This window comes from Mytilus trossulus, chromosome 9, assembly GCF_036588685.1.
Source record: "Mytilus trossulus isolate FHL-02 chromosome 9, PNRI_Mtr1.1.1.hap1, whole genome shotgun sequence".
Classification (NCBI taxonomy): Eukaryota; Metazoa; Mollusca; class Bivalvia; order Mytilida; family Mytilidae; genus Mytilus; species Mytilus trossulus.
Genome location: NC_086381.1, coordinates 16135268 through 16160905, shown reverse-complemented (window position 1 = coordinate 16160905; position 25638 = coordinate 16135268). Strand labels below are relative to the sequence as shown.

General features: G+C 32.6%; 1 pseudogene; it reads left to right on the top strand.

Annotated features, from left to right (window-relative positions):
* On the top strand, positions 1-24878 carry LOC134685210 (steroid 17-alpha-hydroxylase/17,20 lyase-like; annotated as a pseudogene).
* Positions 24879-25638: the final 760 nt, after the last annotated feature.

Genomic DNA, 25638 nt, shown 5'->3' with positions numbered 1-25638 from the left:
TTTAATAAACTTGTTTACATATTGATAAAAAAATCAATAAAAACATACAGAAATTTGTTTCGTTTGCCAAACAGTACATGGTCACTTACTCGAAATTTACACATACTTGATTATATTAGAACTTTTGGGTAAGTTTGTTCTTTTATTATTTTAAATATAAACCGAACACTTGTGACCTAACACACAACACGCACTTTAAACTCAGTTATTGTTGTCCGAAATATATATTTGTGAATTCAATATGTGTTGTCCTACATGTGTAACATATTTAAATATAAACAGTCTTGAACTAAAAACTGGTGTCTCAGTATACAGATATGGATAGTTAACTGCACATTCACGGCTAGGAAACAAAAAAATAGTGATGTCAACGTCAAATACGTTAATAAAGTAATGATCAGTAATACAAATAGACAGGAAGTAGTCTACTAAAAAAAATAAAAAAAAAATTTTAAATTAGCAAAGTTATAATCTGCTATCCGAGTCCCTGTGAGAAAAACTTTACTTTTTCAGTATCATTGTTCTGATATTTAATCAAGTGTTGTGGTGGATGATATTTGATATTTGAAGAATTGACTTAGGGGCAAAATATTTTATGTATTACTTTTGAAATACTTTGTACACGGGTTGATAATTACAAGTTTTGGAATTTTGAGTCATCAATGCTCCTCAACTTTGTTCTTGTTTGGCTCTAAACTATTTTGATCTGAGCGCCACCGATGAGTCGCATGTAGACGAAAAGCGCGTCTTGTGTATTTATTTTTAATTCTGGTACCTATGATAACTTTTTACACCACTAGGTCGATGCCACTGTTGGTAGACGTTTCGTCAACGATCGCGAGGGAATCATAAGTCCATCAGTCAGCACTTCGGTGTTGATATGAATATCAATTATATGGTCATTTGACAAAACTTTAAATTTTAAAAAAAACTCACGATTTTCTTATTCCAGGAATAGATTTCCTAGCCGTATATATTTGGCACAACTTTTTTTGGAAATTTGGTCATTAATGCTTCTCAATTTTGTACTTGTTTGGCTTTATAACTATTTTGAACTGAGTGTCACTGATGAGTTTTATGTGCATGTAGAGGAAATTATGTCTCAGAATTTCGTGTTATATTTAGTCTAGACACCATCAAATTATTTACATACATGTGAACCTCCCGACGGGAGTACAAATCTCCCGTTTTCAGGGGTCTCCTCCCGTCCTCCCGTTGAAAAGAAAAAAATCCCGTGTATCAAATATTTCATGAATGAAAACTTTCAGCCCCATATCCGGTGTAACTGACATAACCTGAAGTAAATTCTACCTGTCTTCTTCTTCTTCTTCTTCTTCTTCTTCTTTATGTAAATCCATGCAGCGTTGGAGCACAACAAAACTTTGTGAATCTAAAAAATAACTTTGGATTACTTTCCCTGCTTTCTGCTGCTTAAATTATTTTCCTTTAAATAATGCAAATTGTTAAAAGAATATTATAGGCTGAAACAATATATTAATAATCGAAGATGAGGTATGAATGCCAACGAGACAACTCTCCATCAAAGTCACAATTTATAAAAAATAAACCATTATAGGTCAAAGTACGGTCTTCAACGCGTAGCATTGGCTCACACCGAACAGCAAGCGATAAAGGGCCCCCAAAAAATACTAGTGTAAAACCATTCCAACGAGAAAATCAATGGTCTTGTCTATATAAAATGATGAATCACATCAACACACGACAACTGATGGTCATAGTATTACCCTTGTTACACTTTCAGTGTATAATCCTTTCCTTTTACTAGCTGATCACGCTTAGTTCAAATGAAACCCATCTCTAAGAGGTTCAATTGAGAATTTACACGAAATCTGATTTAATGAGGTCGAATTAGTCACTTGCAAGTGAATAATGCACTAGCAGTGTTTCTTCGCTTATAATGATAAAACTTAATTAAACTGGTAGCTAATTTAAAAGCAAATTTTGACTTTACTATTTCACTTCTATTCATGATTTAACTAAAAAAAATCAAATTGTATGTTTTCTTCTATATCTCGTAGATTGTACCCCTTGAATAGATAATGAGAAACGCAAATTTCTCTGAAGTGTGAAAACGACATTAACATAACAGCCATTTTGAAAATTTCGACAATTTTTTTATTTTGCCAACGAATTAAACTGTTAAAAAAAGCTGTGAGAGAAGGAGATCAAGAGAAATATCAACAATTGATCAGGAATGTTATTTCATCTAAGTTTAAAAGAGTGACGAAAGATACCAAAGGGACAGTCAAACTCATAAATCTAAAACAAACTGACAACGCCATGGCCAAAAATGAAAAAAAAAAAACAAACATGCAATAGTACACATGACACAACATAGAAAACTAGAGAATAAACAACACGAACCCCACAAAAAATTAGGGGTGATCTCAGGTGCTCCGGAAGGGTAGACAGATCCTGCTCCACATGTAGCACCCGTCGTATTGCTTATGTGATAATAAATCCGATAAATAGACTAATTCGGTAGGTCACATTCTACTTCAATATTTTACAAAAGATGTATGTTCAAAGACAAAGGAAATAGGTATATTTACAGAAAATAAAGCGTATTTAAAGTCCCCTTTTTTATACAACAATATATTGCTTGCTGTCAACAATTTACTTCACTAGTCCAGCATTCTAGTGAATGGTATCTTTATTTTAACAAGAAATCCATGATTTCTCTCTGTTTCACAACAATACATCACTATTTATCTAAACTATATTATAAATATTTCATTTTCAACCGCAAATAAATAAGTATATATGAAAAATTCAAATTCTAATTTATCAATATGTATATCTGAATCATATCTATCTTGTTTGGAAAGAAAAAGTTTCCGGAAATAATTTACACTTGCCGTTATCGGTTTTCTATTATTGTATTGATCCGTATTAATACCTGTTACCTGTTACCTGTCTGGAAGGTTCACCCTTTCTAAGGGTCACTTCCAATGGGATTTATTTCTTCCTGATACCTCTTCCTGGTTTGGAAATTACCAGTTTTATAATTTATATAAGCAATTCACAGGTATGTATGAACAAATATTATAATACATGTGTTTAAATTCTGAAAAAAATAGTATGTAAATATTTTTTATCTTTTTTATCATAAGGAATTGAAAAATATGGCCGTGTTCTGTATCTGTATGGGTACGTCGTAGCTACCAATTCTGGCTTTTATACAACGGGAGTGAAGGCGCCGTCGATTTATTGACGTTTCGCGAGAGCAGATTTAAAGCTCTCTACACTAGTTGCGCGTACAATAGTGTCTTCTAGATGGTTCCAATTTACTATTGTGGACACAAAGAATGAATTTGAATGTTGCGGTGGTTTACTAGTAGGAATGTCAAAACACCTGGTATGGTTCCTCACTTGTTTTTCAACAATGTTTGTGGCTTGATAGTTGTCAAACTTTTTAGCTGTGATGTTTCGTCTTGGTCTTGCTGATTTGAGGAAATTGTCTGGATCAATAGCAGGTACCAGCCCCTCAACCACCTTGTACATAAATATAAGCTTTTGACTCGTGCGTCTCAATTGTAATTCCTGTAGTTCTAATTTTGTAAGCATGTTTGTTATGCAGCCATCTTCTCTAGTTCTGTAATCGCCTGTTATAAAGCGTGCTGCATGTCTTTGTATTCTTTCTAGCTTGTTTGAGTCTGCAATACTGTAGGGGTCCCATACTGTTGCTGCATATTTCATTGTAAATGTTACTAAGGAAATGTGAGCAGTTTTCTTACATTCCTGTGGGCAGTATCGTAAATTTCTTCTAAGGAAGCCTAGGATTGAGTTAGCCTTTTTGGCAACGTTTGTCATATGCATGCTCCACTTCAGGTCTTCTGATATCTGCACTCCTAGGTATGGGTTGCTCTGAACTTGTTGGAGTATGTGGCCGTTGAGTGTATATAATCTCCTACTTTTGTTCTTTATGCTTAGTATGTAGCATTTCTTTGCGTTAAATCGCATACCCCATTTATTTGCCGAATCTTCGAGGCTAGCTAGGTCTTCTTGTAGCAGTTTGTGATCTTTCTCTGTTTTGATGGTTCTGTATAATAGACAGTCATCGGCGAACAGCCGTACTGATGATTTGACAGTATCCGGGAGGTCATTTATATGACATAGGAAAAGTAATGGTCCTAGAACTGTTCCCTGTGGAACACCTGAGTCCACTTTGACTTCTTCCGATTGTTCTCCCTCTACTACTACTTTCATCTTTCTCTGTGTCAGAAACATATTAAGCCAGTTGTTTAGTTGTCCTCGAATTCCGTATTCTCCCATTTTTGATAATAATTTGTTGTGTGGTACTGTATCAAAGGCTTTGGAAAAGTCCAGGATTGCGATATCAGTTTGTAGTCCGGCGTCAAATGCTTTCATGAAGTCATGTAAGGTGACTAATAGTTGTGTTTCACATGAGTATCCAGATCGGAATCCATGGTTGAGGGATGTTAAGACTCTGTGCTTTTCAAGATGTTTGAGGATGTGCTTGCATATGATATGTTCTAATAGTTTGCAAGGTACCGATGTTAATGAGACTGGTCTATAGTTTTCTGCAGCGTGTTTGTCTCCTTTTCTGAATACACACGAGATGTTTGTGTTTAACCAGTCTTCGGGTAGTATGCCAATGTCTATTGATGTTTGGAAGATGGCAGTAAGTCCTGGTGCTATTTCTGTAGCACATTCTTTAAGTATTTTGTTTGGTATACCATCTGGTCCAGATGCTTTCGATGGGTTTACATCTTTGAGTAGTTTTTCTAGTCCTTTTGTGGTAATAAGTAGAATGGGTATTGTTTCCAGTATGTATTTTGTTGTTTTTGGAATTGATGTTGATTTGTAAATTGTGAATACAGATCTAAATTGTTGGATTAAAATTTCTGCTTTTCCTTTGCTGTCGCTGACTAATGTTGTCTGTTTCCCTGGATTTGATATACTTCCAGAACGGCTTTGGATTGTTTGTTTCTAGGCCTTTGATGATAGTATCATTGATGTATGTGTATTCTGCTTTCCTGACTTGTCGCTTTACTTCTTTTTGGAACTGTCTATAGTTTGACCACTATTTAGTTTTCTTAGCTTGTTGGTATAGCCGCTGTTTCTTTTTAAAGAGTTTTCTAATTTTGTGGTTTATCCAGGGCAAGTTGTTCTTAGAGCGGATTTCTTTTGATGGGATGTGTTTGTCCATACGTTGGAAGAGTTCTTTCTTAAAGGTGTCGCTCATTTCTCGTACGTTTATTCCACGATTCTGCATGTGTCGGAGTTTTGTTACTGTTGTTTAAATCTCCTCTTTAATAGTGTTCCAGTTTGACTTTGAGTATATATAGCACTTCCAGGGTTTTCTACGTTAGTAATAATGTTTGGTGTCACAGTCTGTATCAATCATTTCGTGGTCTGATATGCCAGGTGTGTTTTTGGATGTTTTGACAAGTGATAGGTTTGTGGTTAATACTATGTCAAGGAGGTTGTCTTCTCTTGTTGGTTGTTCATGGATTTGAGTGAGTTGGAATGATGATGTTATTTCCATGAGTTTGGTTTGAATCTCCTTATCGCTTGAGTTATTTGGTACTGACATTGATTCCTAGTTTATGTCAGGGCAGTTAAAATCTCCAGTTAGCATGATGTTGGTGTTTGAATTTGCTATCATTTGTAAAGATTTTTCTAGTTCATCTAGGCATTTCATGTTCCTATGTGGCATATATAATGACCCAATAAGCAGTTCTTTTTGCCTTTAAGGTGTATTTTTACCCATTCTATCTCACTATTGGTGACTAGACAAGACTGTTCAACTGATATGATATCTTTATGGACCAAGATAAAGACTCCCCCTCCAAGTGTTCCCCTGTCGTTCCTGTAGGCATTGTAGTCATCTGGGAATACTTCGCTCGATTTGATAGCGTATTTTGTGCTGGTTTTCCCGGGTTTTTCTCCTTTGAGCCAGGATTCTGTACCACAGATGGTGTCAGGTTTTATGTAATTAATGGCTGCTTTAAATTCTGAAGTCTTGTCTTTTATACTTCGGCAATTGACGGTTAGAATTCTCAAGTTCCTTTTCTCGTTCAAATTAAATACATTACTGCTTTGTGTTCTACTTTTGTTACTGCAATTTTTGGTATATTTGTTGTTGAGGATTGAGCTTGTTTACACCTCAAACTTTACTATGAGTACAGACAAACTGGTACATTTAGGAAAGTTTAAATGCATGGCAGGAACTAGATATATAAAAGTTATATGAAGTCTACGTTTCAGAAAATTAAAAACTTACCTGGATTTTAATGTCCATTTTTCCAGTCTGCAGAAGATAGGAAAATAAACAAACACCTGAATTTCATTTGATACGGTCCACTCCACTCATTTACAGTTTAAGTCATCTATTGTCTGCAGATGTCTATTGTCCATTTAAATCATTACTACTCACAACATGTATTATATGAGGGGAGATTCTCAAACCTCTTTCCTAACTAAGTTTATTTTGGCACCTTCTGCAGGAACGAGAAAAATGGATAGCAAAATCTAGTAAAGTTTATAAATTTTTCAATCATAAAAGAGGGACGAAAGACACCAAAGGGACAGTCAAACTCGTAAATCTAAAACAAACTGACAACGCCATGGCTTGAAATGAAAAAGACAAACAGAAAAACAATAGTACACATGACACAACATAGAAAACTAAACGAACACGAACCCCACCAAAAACTAGGGGTGAGTTAAATACATTACTGCTTTGTGTTCTACTTTTGTTACTGCAATTTTTGGTATTATTTGTTGTTGAGGATTGAGCTTGTTTACACCTCAAACTTTACTATGAGTACAGACAAACTGGTACATTTAGGAAAGTTTAAATGCATGGCAGGAACTAGATATATAAAAGGTATATAAAGTATACGATTCAGAAAATTAAAAACTTACCTGGATGTTGATGTCCAGTTTTTCTCTAGTCTGCAGAAGATAGCAAGATGAACAAACATCCGAGTTTCATCTAATAGGGTCCACTCATTTACACAGTTTGAATCACCTGTTGTCTGCAGATGTCAATTGTCCATCTATTGTCCATTTAAATCAATACTACAATATATCTAGTTCCTGCCATCCCTTAAAACTTTTGCAGGTGAATATGTGTGTCTGTACTCAGAGTGAAATTTGTGGTGTAAATACGGCCATATTAGCCAAAAGGTTATGATGAACCTTAAGGTGGTACCTAACACTACAGGGAGATAACTCTGTAAAGTCAGCTTAACGTTTTAATTGCGTTGTGTTGTAAAAGGAATATTAAGCTTCTCAATGATCAAAATTGGTGTTTGTCAAATTGCTATATAACCAGTGTAATTTTTCTGACAAAACGGTTGGTTCAAAACATTTTAAATTTTTATATTTTTGTTTAAGTGTTAAAGTAAATACTTTGACAAAATTTTATGAAAATTAAACGAGCCAGATTAATTTTAGTGAAAGTGTTGGGTACCACCTTAAGAACAATCTAAACAATACAAACCAGGTTTTTTTTTTACCTGAGGGAGCATCTCAAAGTTGTTCCACAACTTAATTAATTTTCACACCTTATGCATGACGAGAAAAAAATGCCCATCAAAATCCAAAAAGGATTTCATCTTTCAGATATGCAAAATACATTTAACTTTAATTTATATATCTAGTAGATGCTAGGCCTTAAAACTTTCCAAACTGCACAGGTAAGTCTGCACAGAGTAATTTTTGAGTTAAAAATTCTGCCATATTTGTCCATTTGTTATGATGAACCCGCTAAAAAAAACAGTGGATATGACAAATACTGTTGAAAATCGGATTCGATTTCTATAGGACAAACGTTCTACCGAAGTCACTTTCATGTCTTACTGAGTTGGATATATATAGATTCCTACACTGCAACAAGTGTATTACGATATTTCTCCACTCGAGACAGTTAAATTTTATTATTTAAAGCGCGAGGCTTGCCGAGCTCTTTAAATAACTAAATTTAATTGTCGAGAGTGGAGAAATATTGTAATACACGAGTTATAGTGTAGGAATCTGTTTCTCTAATGGTTTTTATCCTTCTTTTTCAAAGATTTTCAAAAATTTGTGTTCTTTATATGTGACGTCATCAGACATGGTCGCCTTTTTTCATGATGTCACAATAGGAAAATTCAGACAAAAACGATACATTTCAACGTCATAATCACATTTCGAATAATCAATTGCCGAGAACAGATTTTTCACTCGTGAGGAGAAATATTTTTCTCAAACCGGTCAGGAAATGTGAAAATAGCACAAAAATTTGAGAAGTCTATATCTCTTGGTTGTCACCATATCTATATCTTTTGTGTCATAGGTATAAGAAGTTGAGTCTGAACGCCAATGGGCTTCAACGTCATCAGCTCACCCCTGGAACAGCACTCAATCTATATCTCTAGTGTCATATCTTTATATCTTGTGTCATCCTTGTTAGCTTCAAACTTACATTTCAATGTTTCTTTACTATGATTCGTAACGATCTTCTCTTTATTGGTTGACACGTAGAACAACAACGTCAGGGACTGGTGTTATGATGTCTCAGTTTTACCAGGAAGTACTGCTGTACTATTTTATGAACAAAAGTATATACATATAAGTATAAAATTGAGAATTTAAATGGGGAATGTGTCAAAGCGACAACAACCCAACCATAGAGCAGCCACCAATGGGTCTTCAATGTAACGAGAAACTCCCGCACCCGGAGGCGTTCTTAAGCTAGCCCCTTAACACATATGCATACTAGTTCAGTGATAAGAGAGCTACCATTTGTTTTTTTTTATTTGGGGGGGGGGGGGGGGGGGGGCTAGGATGAAAAAAATTGTCCTGCATTTTTTTCAGCTGAAATCTCTGTCCTGCCTTTTTATTTTTCAAGTGTCTCATCCTGTCTTTTTTTTTACTCAAAACTCCTGTCCTGCCCCCCCCCCCCCCCCCCCCCCCCCCATAAAATTCAAATGGTAGCTCCCTAATGGATGTCATACTTGAATTATACACAAGAAACTAAAATTCAAAATCATACCAGACTAACAAAGGCCAGAGGCTCTTGATTTGGGACAGGGACAAAATTGCGGCAGAGTTGAACATGTTTTTTTAGATCTCAACCCTCCCTTATACCATTTAGTGCCAATGTAGAAAAACAAACGTATGTATTAATTGTAATAAGAATATATATGCATGATAACACTGAAGAACCATGTTGTCTTCGTTGTGTGTTTTGTGTTACAAACAGGATGGTTGTACCAAAATTGTTCTGTATTTTTATATTTTCAGAATGATGTATTCGATTCTATCAGCGTTAAATGTCCAAACAGTTCTTATTGGATTACTAGTTGTACTTATTGTATACAAAGTAAGACAAAGATGGAAGTATAATCTTCCTCCAGGACCATTTGGCTGGCCTCTGATTGGAAGTTATGAAGGTAATATCATTTTGTTAGCCTCTGATTGGAAGTTATGAAGGTAATATCATCTTGCTGTCCTCTGATCGGAAGTTATGAAGGTAATATCATTTTGCTGGCCTCTGATTGGAAGTTATGAAGGTAATGTCATCTTGCTGTCCTCTGATCGGAAGTTATAAAGGTAATATCATTTTGCTGACCTCTGATTGGAAGTTATGAAGGTTATATCATTTTGCTGGCATCTGTTTGGCGGTTATGAAGGTAATATCATTTTTCTGGCCTTTGTCAGATTCAACAATATGAAGGTAATATCATTCAGCTGACCTCTGATTCCAAAAGAGGGACGAAAGATACCAAAGGGACAGTCAAAGTTATGAAGGTAATAACATCCAGCTGGCCTCTGATTTAAAGTTATGAAGGTAATTTTATTTTACTGGCCTCTGATTAGAAATTATGAAGGTAATATCATTTTGATAGCCTTCGATTGGAAGTTATGAATGTAATATCATTTTGGCCTCTAATTTGAAGTTATGAAGGTAATATCATTTTGCTGACATCTGATTGGAAGTTATGAAAGTAATATCATCTTACTGGCCTCTGATTAAAAGATATGAAGGTAATTTAAAAAAAATGTAGTTTGATTGCCAATGAGACAACTGCCCACAAGAGACCAAAATGACACAGACATTAACAACTATAGGTCACCGTGCGGCCTTCAACAATGAGCAAAGCCAATACCACATAGTCAGCTATAAAAGGCCCCGATATGACAATGTAAAACAATTCAAACGAAAAAACAAACGGCCTTATTTATATAAAAAATAAACGAAAAACAAATATGTAACACATAAACATACAACAACCTCTGAATTACAGGCTCCTGACTTGGGACAGGCACATACATAAATAATGTGGCGGGGTTAACTATGTTAGCGGGATCCCAAACCTCCCCCAACCTGGGACAGTGGTATAACAGTACAACATAAGAACGAACTATAAAAATTAGTTGAAAAAGGCTTAACTCATCAGATGGACAAAAATACAAGTGGTCGTGGCCGGGTACTTGTACATCCCGACAACCAAAAGAAACTAGGAACAGAGCTGAGAGTACTTACAGTTATCTGACAGCTAGTTCCTTCATGTACTATAATGACTTTTAAAAGTATTAACAAGGAATATTAAAATCATGATTTAAGTTTAATATTTGCCAGCATGTCACCCCTTTCAATGATTTTTAGTTCAATTTTCAAATGAACTTCATAAAATAAGTTAATTGTGCTAAAACCAAAGTTGCAACAACTTGAAGTTTACCATCTGACGAATTTTTGAAATTCAAAAAATCTTAATCTAGGTAGTATATGAAACATGTAAGAATTTAACCTATTATTTGGCAATCTTCAATTTGTAAAGCAATATGAATCGGAAAAAGAAGACCATTTCCCTTTATTCCTTATTTTAATGCCATCATTTCTTTTCTTTATATTTTAGCTTTCCACTCTTATTTCTATCCCTAATTTTTTGGGCATATTTTTTCTATTTTTTAGTTGTTTTGTCATTTTTTCCCTTTTTTGCCCATTATTTTATATTCTGTAAATCTCATCCAAAACCTCATGTATAGCAGAGATTAATTGTATGACTTGATTAATTTCAGTTCTCCAAGCTAAGTATCTTCATGAAATATTTGGAAAATATACACAGAAATATGGACCAGTCATCACTGTTAGACTAGGTAAGTATAATGAAAAAAGTAAAAACACAAAAATACTGAACTCCGAGGAAGATTCAAAAAGGAAAATCCGAATTTAGAGATACTAGAAATAACTATATCAAAAGTTCTATGTAAGGACTTAAACAGTGAAACTGACGAGGAAACATATAACAGCTGTGTTTGTCGAGTTTTTTAAGATATTTGACCTAGTCAGGAGAATGGCCATGTTATAATATAGCTGGTTTCTGTGTGTGTTGCATTTTAGTTTTGACTTTCTGTTATAACATTGTTCTATTATAGTTGATGTGTTACCTTCAGTTTTAGTTTGTGACCCGCATTTGTTTTTCCTCAATCGATTTATGAATTTAGAACAGCAGTTTTCTACTGTTGGTTTTATTTATCTACAATTTACACCAACAACAAAAAGAAAACGGAGAATCAAAATGCTTTATATTCAAACGCAGAGGGTAACTGATATAAATGACACAGAGAAAAATTAAAGTTGACGAAAATGCAAAACAGTTTACAATAACAACAATGGTACACATTTCATTGCACTAGATGTGCATTTCGACAAAAAATAAACTTTGTATCGACTTAGAATTAAATAAATATTCGTTTGTAAACTTAAGAGGGATATATGCTGTCAACTGTCAACCAAATTTCCAATTACGAAGTTGGAGCATACCATTCATTCAAGTGACGCATTTTCCATTTATATATTTACTTAAGTTACTACTAGGGAGGTTGTTAATGACCTTGACTACTTAAAAGTGGATCCAATATTCAAATCCTGTTTTAGGAATCCAATTGTGCTATTGACCTAACATCATATCTCATTCACATGAATTTGAGTTCAGTTGCGAATGTACTGTTTAGTATAATATCTTGCTGTCTGCAATAAGTCAAGCATATCGTTGATGTCTAACTGAGCCTTAGGCGTACTCCGAACTCTACATCAAGATGCTTGCTCAATCACCTACATCTGTTTATTTCCGATGAGAAAAGAAACCAGCCCAATTTTGAGGTTCCTTCTGATTTCATATTACAGTATACGAACGAGGAGACTGTAACTTACCTTATCAAATGCTTTTCAAAAATGCATTTAAAAGTGTTGCACTTGGTAAAGAAGTTGGTGCCGATCTGCATAGTGTCATATTGTTGATTGTGACAATGTGCTACATGTGTCTGTAACACATTCTGCATTCCCGTGATCAATGATTATTTTAGATGATTGTAAGAATTTGGGATATCTCCTTTTTACCATCTGTCACAACTAAGTTTAAATCATGACTTTAATGATATGCACAGAACTTTATTTTGATTGACAGGACCTTATCCTATTGTTGTTTTGAATGATATCAACAGCGTCACAGAGGCATTAGTCAAAAGCAAAGCTGATTTCGCCAATAGACCCTTTATTCATTCAGGTAAAAAAAAAAAACTTTTATATGCATATTTTCAAATGCGGATGTATGTGAAAAATTCAAACAATAGTTGTTTTTGCTAGTCGTTCTGTAAATCATGTTTTAATATTTCTCATACTTTGTTAACTATGTGAATTTGAAAATATGTTTTTACATATTCATAATGTAAATTTACAATAAGGCGATTTGTAATGTAAAACACTTTCCTTTTTAAGATGTCTGGTCTATTAGACACACGAAAACTTTATTATATTGTGAACACTGAATGCTATATTTGATAATCAACAGTTTTATCTTATTAAATTCCTTTTATCAAAAGACCGAAATTTAAAAACATTATGTATCAGTGATTCGAAATGACATTCCTATGTAAGATAAGAAACAGTAACTGAATTGTGAATTACTCATTTTATGTAAAATACTAACATTTTAATTTTTGATAAAAGAAAACAATTCCCGAATAGCTGGAACCGTCTAAACATGCAGTTATTTATCTTGAAATATATTGTTTTGTGAAATAAGCTTTTCGTATCAGTTCCAATAATGTTCATTACAGTTCACGTGATGACCGAGGGAGGAAAAGATATTGCATTTTCAAATTATACACCAACATGGAAATTGCACAGAAAAATTGCTGGAAAGGCATTAAGGTAGAAGTTTGAGTAATTATTTCTATTTGATATAGTATTTGTTTTATATTTCAATTTCAATTTCAATATTTCAATATTTCTGATATTTCAATGAATGGTACGTTTAACTGGAATAAATGGTGTATTGAATGGTTAATCTTTCATAATCTTTAAGTCAAAGTCAAATATGAAAATTAAATGTAATATAGATTACGCATCTAGTTTGGTAATAATTTAATTTTGGATGTAATGCATCTTCTGATTGGCTGACGTTATTTTGTTATGAGCCCATAGACATAATTTAGTCTTGTGACCGTGACGTCATCAACGTTTTTTCATGGTTTTCTACGGTTTGGAAAAATGGAATTTAGAATTAAATTATAAGAAATGACTGTAATATTTTTTCTGTCTTAATTCGAATAATTCGAAATAACATAAACAATTTGGTGCACACTGTTAAATAACTGCTACGCGCGTTTTTCAGTTTGCACCAATTTTTTTTATGTTATTTCTTCATAGACAGAACATTCCTTAATTACTATAAAAAAAAGCGAAAGAAATGTAAATACTTTAGTTGACCTTTCTTGTAAAAAGGCTGCAGACAATACGTTCAAGATTATGATTAAATTGAAGATAAACTGATAAGCTCATAATTAAAATGAAGATAAACTGATAACAAGCAATGCTGCTGAAAACAGATGAAGGAAGTAAAACAATTGTTTTAAGAGCAAGACACTGTTTTTTTGTAGACAATACTTGGCAGGAAATCATTTGGAGAAAGTTCTTCATAAGTCGATGAATAAATGTTTACCTTTAATGGCCAAAGAGAAGGAAGCATTTAATCCAGAAAACTAAATAGATTTAATGGTGTTCAATATTCTTAATGCTGTGTGTTTCGGAGAAAGGTAAGCAATGAATTAAAAGATTTCAATTTTGTTACACTTCAGCACTTCAGCTCTACATTTCTTGCATGTTTGACTAGCTACAATACCCTTTCCCTTTTCACGAATGTCACCTACCGAATTGGACTATTTACCGGATTTGTAAAAACATGAGCAACACGACGGGTGCAAAATGTAAAGCAGGATCTGCTTACCCTTCAGGAGCACCTGTGATCACCCTCAGTTTTTGGTGGAGTTCGTCTTTAGTTTTCGATGTTGTGTCTTCTGTACTAAATTTGGTCTGTTTGTCTTTTTATTTTTAGCCATGGCGTTGTCAGTTTATTTTCACATAATTGATCACATGAATATAAATCGAAAATTATATAAACAAAATATCAGTATATTTCGACTTCTTACACTATGTTGTCTAATATAACCTCTTTGTCAGGTGTTAACATATGCCAGTTATAGGCTTTATGTATGCTAGAGAATGAAATAAGATTTGACATCTGTAAAATTATAGATTCGGTAATTGATTATTTATAGCAGAAAAAGTCACAAACAAGTTCCAATAATTTTAAGAAAATGATAGATTCCCTTATATAATTAATTACAATAGTTACAAGACCAGTCAAAGTTGGTTATGTTGTTCAATTTGAATCGTGATTTTAAATAAATTGTATTAGGATGCTTGTAGTTATTTGCTATCCTTATAAGTATTTCCCATTAAAACAACAAAGGTCAAGTTTCGTGAAAATGACATAAGTAAGACTTATTTTGAAGAAGAAGACAATTACCCAAAAGTTGCACTCCGAGTTTCAGTTATACCTCAGGTATTCTCTTTTTGTTTATAATCCAATTTGTTTTTAGAGTTTTTACCTTATGATAAATGTTTAAACATATGCCACTTACAGGAATATCACATCAATTAGATACGAAGAAATATGCCTCTAAGTGTTATACCCTTTGTCTGAATGGAGTGTTATACTGTGTTACCACTTTCCGTCCATTCACCCAAGAAGGAATTGCTGTCACATTTTCTCAGGAACTTTAAATCAGAGCGTTTCTGGCTATCCAACTAATTTTACACTAAGTTATTAATCCACATTCATCGGTCATATTAAATGAATACTTGCAATGTCTTACACATACTGACCATTTATGATATTATCGCCGCATTTGTTAAACAACTTCGTATCAAAGACGAAAGATACCAGAGGGACAGTCAAACTCATAAATCGAAAATAAACTGACAATGTCATGGCGAAAAATGAAAAAAATAAATAAATAATAGTACTCATGACACAACATAGAAAACTAAAGAATAAGCAACACGAATCCCACCAAAAACTAGGGGTGATTTTAGGTGCTCCAGAAGGATAATCAGATTCTACTCCACATGTGGCACCCGTCATGTTCCTCATGTTATAACATATCCGGTAAATAGTCTTATTCGGTAGGTCACAGTCATGAAAATACCTTTCATAAATGTGACCTACCGAATAATTTAGGGAAGGGGATTGTAGTTATGACATAAGGAACATATCCGATATCATTTGTGAAACGGTTATTCCATAACTTTCAACCAACTCGTGATGGCGTCTGTAAAATTTACGAAGGAATGATTTCAATTTCACCATTTGAAACTCTTTGTTTAATAGCTTTCTTATGAGCAACAACCCTCTATCAAGAAAATCATGATAGGAGCATACAGAAGTAGAGCATACAGAATTTTTGTAAACAGAATCATGTGAGCATATTTTGGCATCTGTCAAACATCATCTTTAATAGCATGGATAATATTAGAGAATAATGGCTATCAGTTCTTTTTTCGGTCATTTAACACTTGTTTCTTAAATTTTTACCAGATATTCGGAATCTTTGTGTTTTCTACATGTATAATGCCGTTTTACATTTTTGTCGGATAACTTCTATATTTCTTTCCATAATTTGATTACATATAGCTTAAAATTTGATTCATCCGTGGGTTTTTTTCATAGTTTTTGAGAGAAAAAAAATCCAATGTTAAATGTAAGAAAAATCTAGAGTGAATCTATTCTCACCACATTTTCATTGGCTTCTGTCTTGAAAAGAAGCACCCGAAGCGTTTATTCTTTTCTGCTACATAGTTTCCTTTATTCATATACTATTAATGTATTATAGTCTTTTTAAAAAGCTTGTTATTTGGAAACCCGAGTAGCGAACACCTTAAAGCAATATGTTATTTAGTCTGTTGTTTCATTTATGTTTTATTTCTTAGCGTTGATGAACAAAGCAGTCTATACTTCGTGGTTTTATTTTACAAGTGCCTTCTTTCCATAGTTTTAAAATATCTCTTATGAATATGATTACAGGGCCATGAAAGCCTTAAATGTTAATATTTTTTCGCTTGTATGAATCTATTGTTTCACAAATATAAAAGGTACAGTGTATGAAATAGATGAGTTTAAATATCCAAAGCAGTGCAAATGTTCCAGTTCATGAACATTTTTGATATTGTTTTTTTTTAGCTCACCTGGCCTAAAAGGCCAAGTAAGCTTTTCTCATCACTTGGCGTCCGCCGTCCGTCGTCGTCCGTCGTCCGTCGTCGTTCGTCGTCTGTCGTCGTTAACTTTTACAAAAATCTTCTCCTCTGAAACAACTGGGCCAAATTAATCCAAACTTGGCCACAATCATCATTGATGTATTTAGTTTCAAATTTGTGTTTTTTTACCCGGCCAACCAACCAAAATTGCCGCTCCGGCTAAAAATAGAAATAAGGGATAAAATGCAGTTTTTGGCTTATAACTAAAAAACCAAAGCATTTAGAGCAAATCTGACAAGGGGTAAAATTGTTTATCTGGTCAAGATCTATCTGCCCTGAAATTTTAAGATGAATGGGACAACCTGGTGTTGGGTTGCTGCCCCTGAATCCGGTAATTTTAAGGAAATTTTGCTGTTTTTGGATATTATCTTGAATATTATTATGGATAGAGATAAACTGTAAACAGCAAAAATGTACAACAAAGTAAGATTTACAAATAAGTTAACAGAACCAAAATGGTCAGTTGTCCCCTTTAGTAGTTTTTGCCCTTTATAGTCCATTTTTAACCATTTTTCGTAAATCTTAGTTAACTTTTACAAAATCTTCTCCTCTGAAACCATAGGGCCAGATTTTACCAAACATAGCCAGAATCATCATAAGCCTATCTAGTTTTAAAAGTGTGTTTTGTGACCGGGCAAACCAACCAAAATGGCCGCTCCGGCTAAAAGTAGAAATAAGGGATAAAGTGCAGTTTTTGGCTTATAACTCAAAAACCAAAGCATTTAGAGCAAATCTGACAAGACTAAAAAATAAGTCAAAATTACCAAAATGGTCAATTGACCCCCTAAGAAGTTATTGTCCTTTATAATCAATTTTTAACAATTTTCATAAAATTTGTAAATTTTTACTAACATTTTCCACTGAAACTACACGGACAAGTTCATTATAGATAGAGATAATTGTAAGCAGCAAGAATGTTCAGTAAAGTAAGATGTTGAAACACATCACAATCACCTAAACACAATTTTGTCATGAACTGTCTGCTTCCTTTGTTTAATTTAAATATGCCAAGGTGAGCGACACAGGCTCTTTAGAGCCTCTAGTTTTTACATCTTTTAGTGTTGAACTTGATGATCCTGAATTTGTAAACTTTATGAAAATAGACAAGGATGCTACAGAAATGGCAGCAAGTGGATTTGTTGAAGACTTGTTCCCCATCATGCATAAAATCTGGACAACAAATAAGTACAGAACAGTTATCAAAATGTTTGATGAAATAATTTCTATAGTCAAAGGGAAATTCCAGGAGCATGAAAAAACGTTCAATTCTGGTATGTCAGCAAGTCTTATATGTTTACTATACAAATGTTGATTGTAAAATATCCATATATAGAGATATTCCAAATTCTCAGCCACAACAGAAGTACAAGGACTAAAAAATACTGAAGTAAGAGCTAAATACAACAAAAACAAAGAAAATAAGAAAAACAAATACATGTACAGGTAAGACCCGTCCAAAAATAAATCCTAAAACTGCAAATATGCAGCTAGAGCAAGCAAAACTGAAAGATTTGTATTGGCTGTGTTATACAACACCATGTTAATATCAATATTTCTTGTTTCTCCTAAACAATATAGGGTTATTGCATGAATATTGGGGAATATTGTCCCGAGCAGAATTTTATATTGCACGTTTTTTGCGAGTGCAATATATGTTCTACGAGGGACAATTTTCCCCAATATTCACGCAATAACCCTTTTATTGTATAGCATTATAATATTTGAAAGTAAAAATTGGTTTAAACTAAGATTTTTAAGATTTATTGCACTAGTGCAATATTGGAATTTATTGCACGCTAACTTTTCGTTACTTTCTGTTGGAAATCAAAACTACATGTATGTATTGAAGTTTATTTTTTTCGTTACAAAGGATGAATCGCATTTTTTTGGGTCTATGCATGATTGAAATGAAATTATTTCGAAAGTACAGTGACTAATTATTAGTGAATAAAAGCAAAATTAATCCAACAGTCAACTATGTAATAGATCGTTTATCAACTGTTAGTCATTATTATGTCGTAACCTATAGTTTTACTGCATTTGCAGGAGTGTTTTTTTGGGTCATTGATTTTTATAAAATAATGCATTTTGTAATACTCGCAGTAGTGTTTTTGTGGGCCATTAATTTTTATAAAATAATGCATTTTGTAATACTCGCAGTAGTGTTTTTGTGGGCTTTTAATTTTTATGAAATAATGCATTTTGTAATACTCGCAGAAATGTTTTTTTGCGACCATTTTGCCACTGTATAATATTAAACAGTTATGTAATACTTCTATTGTATTCTCGTTTTCTGTAGAAACAATTCTAAAAAGGGGAAAAAATACTTAGAATACAAACAAAATAAACATCTATGAAAATTAGACAACACCATTTGTAAAAGATGAAAATATACATTAAAGAGTAGGCTACCCAGAGCACTTAAACATAATGAAGGGTGATCAGTTATTGGTCCATTAGGGTTTCTTCAGTTCTTTTTAGTAAACTTATCTGTATTTCTTCAATACATTGTTTTTTTCTGTTGATGTAGATTAAAAGATAGTATAGACCTACACATTAGGAATGTACACTTTTTAAGGTGGTACCCAACAATTTCACTAAATTAATTTGGCTCCTTTAATTTTCATAAAATTTTGATGAAGTATTTACTTTGACCCTTTGACAAAAATACAAAAAATTCAAAAAATTTTAATCAACCATTTTGTCAGAAATATTACACTGGTTATATAGCAATTTGACAAACACTGATTTTGATAATTGAGAAGCTTAATATTCCCTTAACAACACAACGTAATTAAAACGTTTAGCTGATTTTATAGAGTTATCTTCCTGTAGTGTTAGGAACCAACTTCGTTATGTTTCTTCTGTAATTGTTTTGTATTTCATCTCGATACTTTGTATACACATACTTTTCTTTCTTCAATATAACTGTGCTAGAAATGAAATATTTTTAAAATTAACAGAACATTAAGGAAACTTTCACGTGAAAATTATGTAATTAGTATATAAATCTAAAAAAAAACTACTTTTTGTTTCGATAGATTCGTATACACTCCAAAATTTAAGATGTCAAAGCTTGTCTCTATAAATTATTAAAATTGAAAAGCAATCTACCTATGCTTTATTTAATCATACTTCTTAGAATTTTTTTACATAAGAAAAAAATGTCTAAACCAATTCAAGAATACAACAGTTGTCTATTCGTTTGATGTGTTTGGGCTTATGAATTTGTCATTTGATAAGGAACCATTCGTTTTAAATTTACTTCAGAGTTCAGTATTTTTGTGGTTTTGCTTTTTTTCCAGACAATATAAGAGATTTTACTGATTCTTTGATACTGGCAAGAAAAGAAGCTGAACAGGAAGAGAACGAGGAAATGTTATCTCAGTTATCTGACACACATCTCAGACAAACAATATTAGATATATTTTTTGGTAAGATATCGCATATATAGCAGCTCCCAAGTCAAAGTGACCTGGAGTTTTTAGCAGTTTATTAGCATTCACAGTTCCCACTTGACAGCAGTTCTTTGGTAGTTTATTAGCATTCACAGTTACCAAATATAATAAATACTGAGGAATGTTATCAGATTTGCCAAAAGTTGCAATTCAAAGGTGACACATGAACATGATGAATAATCAATATACAGTGAAAAAGATATGAAAGCAAAAATTATTAAAATTCTAATATTTTACTGCAAGTCTTCGTGAAATTTCAAAAAGTTGTGCTAACTTATATTTGTAATTAGAACAGTAACTATACAATCTTATAGCCGACTTTTAAGGGAATGTAAATAAAAATATGAGAAGCACCTACTTTAGCTGGTCTTAGACCCCTTATTAATTATGTCAGTGGTCGTAATGATATAGGAACAATTAAAAATGCACTTTAAATATCAGGGCTTTTAAAAAAAAAACTTATTCAAGAGGTATTACTTATACAAAGAGGTTAATTACTACCTTGACTTAGTGATTTTCAAATTATAAGTTATTTCATTTTTATCATTATTTTATTACCGAACATGCCAAAAGTACTATTTTTGTTATATTTAATTTGGATCAAAAGACAACAGTCATGTTTTTTTGAGATCTCAACCCTCCCCTAAACCACTAGCCAATGAAGATAAGCAATTGTATGTATTAATTGTAATAAAGACTATATGTGCACGATTATACTAATGAAAAACGTTGTCTTCGTTGTGTGTTTTCACAATTTCAGAATATAAAAGTACATAACATGTTTAACAGTAAAACAAATCATTCCAATATTTTTAGACGAAGAATAAAATCATAACAAATTTTTGTAGCTGATTCTCTAATTAAATATAATTCTTGTTGCTTTATTGCGTCTTGATGTGCTAAAACTATCAATGTCTTTCCTAAACTAATTTGTCAATTTTACAAATGTCCACGAGGTATCACACTTATCAATCATTTATCAATCAATATGGAAGTTGCAACCAATCACAAGCAATAAATAACAGGGGCTGCGAAACAGGGTAAAAGAGAATGTGATGGTGATGTGGCATGAAACGATTCTCTCTAGATTTTTCATTCCTTTAACATTGGCATCTCTTTTCTTTCCAAATTTTTTTTTTTTAAAGTTTAACCTATATTTAATGAAATAATGAAAATGAAAGTAGGGTAGGGGTTAGGGGATAAAACCAAAGCATTCCTAAAAATGTGGCAAAAATTCAAAACCAGGGAAGCGAACATCCTTAAACATTTTCTAAGTACGATAATCTGTTATTAGACAGTAATACAGCAACACAACACAAGAATAAATTGTAAAAGTCAATTTTAAAAGGACTGACTTTTTCAATCAGTTTTTAGACAAAAACAAAAATAAATAACAAGAGACGCCTCACCGTAAAATACTTGTAGACAACAGAAGTATACAGGTGTTCAAATGTCATCAAACGATTAAGAGAAAACATATGCGGGTTAAAAGCTAAAACAAAAAAGAACACACCAATTATAAGAGGAAAACAAAGAATTAACAGGAACAATGAAGTGCAACAAAAACAAATAACAACATTTATAGAAACTGCACAGTTAACTATTAATAGCACGTTTCTTTGAATCCTTTTCCTAGCAATTTTATAAACAGATTATTATGATTATTATGAATAAACGATTTAAGATACTTATGTTATAGCTGGTATTGACACATCAAGAATTACTTTGTACTTTGCTGTACGTTACATGGCTGGCTTACCTGATATCCAAAGTAAAGTTCAGGAAGAAATTGACAGAGTTGTTGGTTGGTATCATAATATTTGAATGTGTCTTTTTTTAAAGCGTTTATATTATAAGTAAAACAAGTGTGGACACAGATGAGTGTGGATAGTATGTTTGGATGTTTGACAGTGTCTTATGACAAAAGGAGTTCTATGTTTTCCTATATATGGTGTTATTAACTGTGTTGCACGGTGACAACCAACCTGAGCATTAGAAGTGTTATTTATTTAATATTTTTTGATGTTTAAGACAGGCATGGAGGAGACAGTAATAAAATTAGTTACCGAATGATTATGATGGAATATGTTCTACATCTTTGATTTTGGATACATTTTGTGGCTAGGAGATCAACACATAATAGATTCATTTTTTCACGCGTTTTTTTTCTAAATGGGAGATGATATCTAGATTTGAGAACATGATATAAGGAGCCTGTAACTCGGTGATTGTCGTTTATTTAAGTGTTACATATTAGTTTTTTGTTTATTTTTTTTAACATAAATAAGGCCATTAGTTTTCTTGTTTGAAATGTTTTATATTGTCATTTCGGTGCCTTTTATAGCTGATTATTCCGTATTGGCTTTGCTAATTGTTTATGGCCGTATAGTCACCTTTAGTTGTTAATTTCTGTGTCGATTTGGTCTCTTGTAAAACTATTGCATGTATTGGTAAAACTTCAAAATGTCGTAACATTGCTTTTGATCTATGATTTATTTGATGTACCTTTAATAAATATATCACATATAGATAAATTCAATAAATATGAGCTTTTTATAATCAAATAAGAGTAACAGTAAATAAGTATACCGCTGCTCGAAATATCATAAATCAATTGAGATCAAACAAATCTGGGTTACAATTCAAACTGAGGCCAAAAAAGGCATAACAAACCCAAATTATTGTTTCAAATGTTGGACATAACCATTTGTTCTTGAAATGTCATTATGAATGCTTCCGTTTGCATTGAGAACATAGATTGACAGACAAAAAATAGAAAACATGACACAAAATAGAAAACTAAAGAATAAGCAACACGAATTAATAACATTGATAATTGATGTCTGAAAATGCTATATTACTAAATTTTACAAATATTTATTGTTAAAGTTAATGATTCTACGTTAATTGTATTAATATCAAAACGAAAAACAAACAAAAAACAATTCCAACAAAAAAAAGCAAATCAGAAAATTAAAATTGGTTCATTTATTTTTTTCAATGAGCTCAGAACTTTAAGGACACGATGGAACAAGACAAATGCCTTATATAACATTAATCACAACTGTGCTAGAGCAATATTGCTTTTAAAACGTTATATTACATGTAGTTTGTATTGGCTATGTATAAATACTTTAAAACTATTTCTATGTGATTTTTTTCATTAGGGAAAGATAGATTACCGGGGATAAAGGACAGAGAAAAACTCAGTTATACAGAGGCAACCTTACATGAAGCCATGAGACTTGGTACAGCTACTCCAATAGGTGTACCACATAAGACAATGTGTGACACGACAGTTGGTGGGTACTCAGATCAATAAGACTTTTACACATATATGTCAGGATTAGATTACCTAAGTCGTATTTTGCACAACCTTATGGAATTTTGGGTACTCAATGCTCTTCAACTCTTTGTACTTGTTTGGCTTTATAACTATTTTGATCTGAACATCACTGATGAGTCTTATGAAGACGAAATGTGTGTCTGGCGTATAAAATTATAATTGTATTGTTATATCGGGTTATACATAAACAATGAAATAACGTCAACTGTCAGATAAGCACAGAATTCTTATACATTAAAACAAATTCATGTATTGTCGGTCTTTTACTTATTTTGATATACGTTTTTGTATGCTATAAAACAAATATGAGAATTTAAATGAATTATGTTAAAATAAAATTTGACAAGTATTTATTTCTTATTTAATTTTCTGATTCTTTTATTAAATAGTATTCAAATTAACATTTACAACAATCAGATATGATACACAAATGTATAATTATAGTAATATATAAGAGTTACGAAGTTGTTCCAATATACTCCAATCCCATATGAGACAATGTGGCGTCGACATGCTGAGGTCTCACTTAAATGATGAGGTTTAGCTAGCTAGAAGACTAGGTCCAATATACCATTTTCTACATAAGAAAATGCCTGTACCAAGTCAGAATTTTAACAGTTATTATCCATTCGTTTGATGTTTTTCTCCTTTGGATTTGCTATTTGATAAGGACTTTCCGTTTTGAATTTTCCTATGAATTCAGTACTTTTGTGGTTTTACTTTTCAAAAGGAACTTTAAGAGAATATCGAAACTGTTTTATATTATTATTCTATTTTCTTAACAGTGAAATGATGACCAAATGCATTTTTCCACATGACTTTATGACATAATGAGGTATCCTACAAATTCTTTATAGAGGTCTTTGACATGGTTAATTTCATATAAATTTATTTCGAGTGCAATCATCTCTATGTCAAATTCCAAAAATTAGTTTTTGTTATGTTTTCTAGGAGGTTATGATGTTCCAAAGAACACAACGGTTATGATTAATCACTGGGCACTTCACCATGATCCTAACTACTGGAAAGACGTGGAGACATTTGATCCTACACGCTTTCTGGACGAAAATGGAAAACTTGGTATGAGACCAGAAAGTTGGTTACCATTCTCTGCAGGCAGACGTGTGTGTCTAGGGGAAACGGTTGCTAAACCAGAACTGCATCTGATTTTTGCAACGATAATGCAAAGGTTCAAGATAACACTGCCTGAAGGAACTGATCCCGAATTAAAACTAGGAGGAAAGGGTGGTGTTACACAGCCGGCTACTTTTGAAGTCATTATTACAGACAGAATAAATACATAACATTAAACTCATTTATCCTTATGTAGCTCAAAGTGGAATGAATTTTTATAAACATTTTGAAGTTGTGATTAGATACGTAATTAAATGTAGAATTGTATAGTAATCTATATCTGTGAATAAAATACTCAATTTTTCTTTTTCTTTTTCTTTTTCGTTTTTCAGTCCTTTGTATATTAACTTGATAGGACATTATCAAAACAAAACATCAAATTTACCGATAAACAAGTTTAACTCCGCCTTCTTATATTGTTTGCAGATGTCAATCTGAATTACAATGCTTGAGCAAACTTTAGTTCATACAAAGTAAGCAACCAAACCAAACCACTAATTTACTAGCATTAGGATAACAGCTGTAAAGTGTATTAACTTTTTGTTTGATTTTGCCTTCCACTACCTGTTCAAGCAGCAATGGTGATTGAGTCTTATGTAGACAAAACATGCAAAATTATAAACATGGTATCTGTTTAGGTTTTTAAAAGAACTCGGGCATTTTTTCCTTCATTGACAACTAAGAGCAACACTAGTATACTGGTGTTCAAGTATCTTTTTCCTTCATTGACAACTAAAGGCAACACTAGTATACTAGCTTTAAAACCAGGTTCAATCCAACATTTTCTACATAAGAAAATGCCTGTACCAAGTCAGGAATATGACAGTTGTTATCCATTTGTTTGATGTGTTTGGACTTTTGATTTTGCCTTTTGAATTTTGATTTTCCTTTTTGAATTTTCCTCGGAGTTTAGTATTTTTGTGTTTTTACTTATACTGGTGTTCAAAAATCATAAATCCGTGATACAAACCAAAACCGAGGGCAACACATCAACTAATAAGTAAAGAAATTCTCGAATTGATATCGTTTTAAAATCAATTCTTTAAATTGATACCATTTTCCGT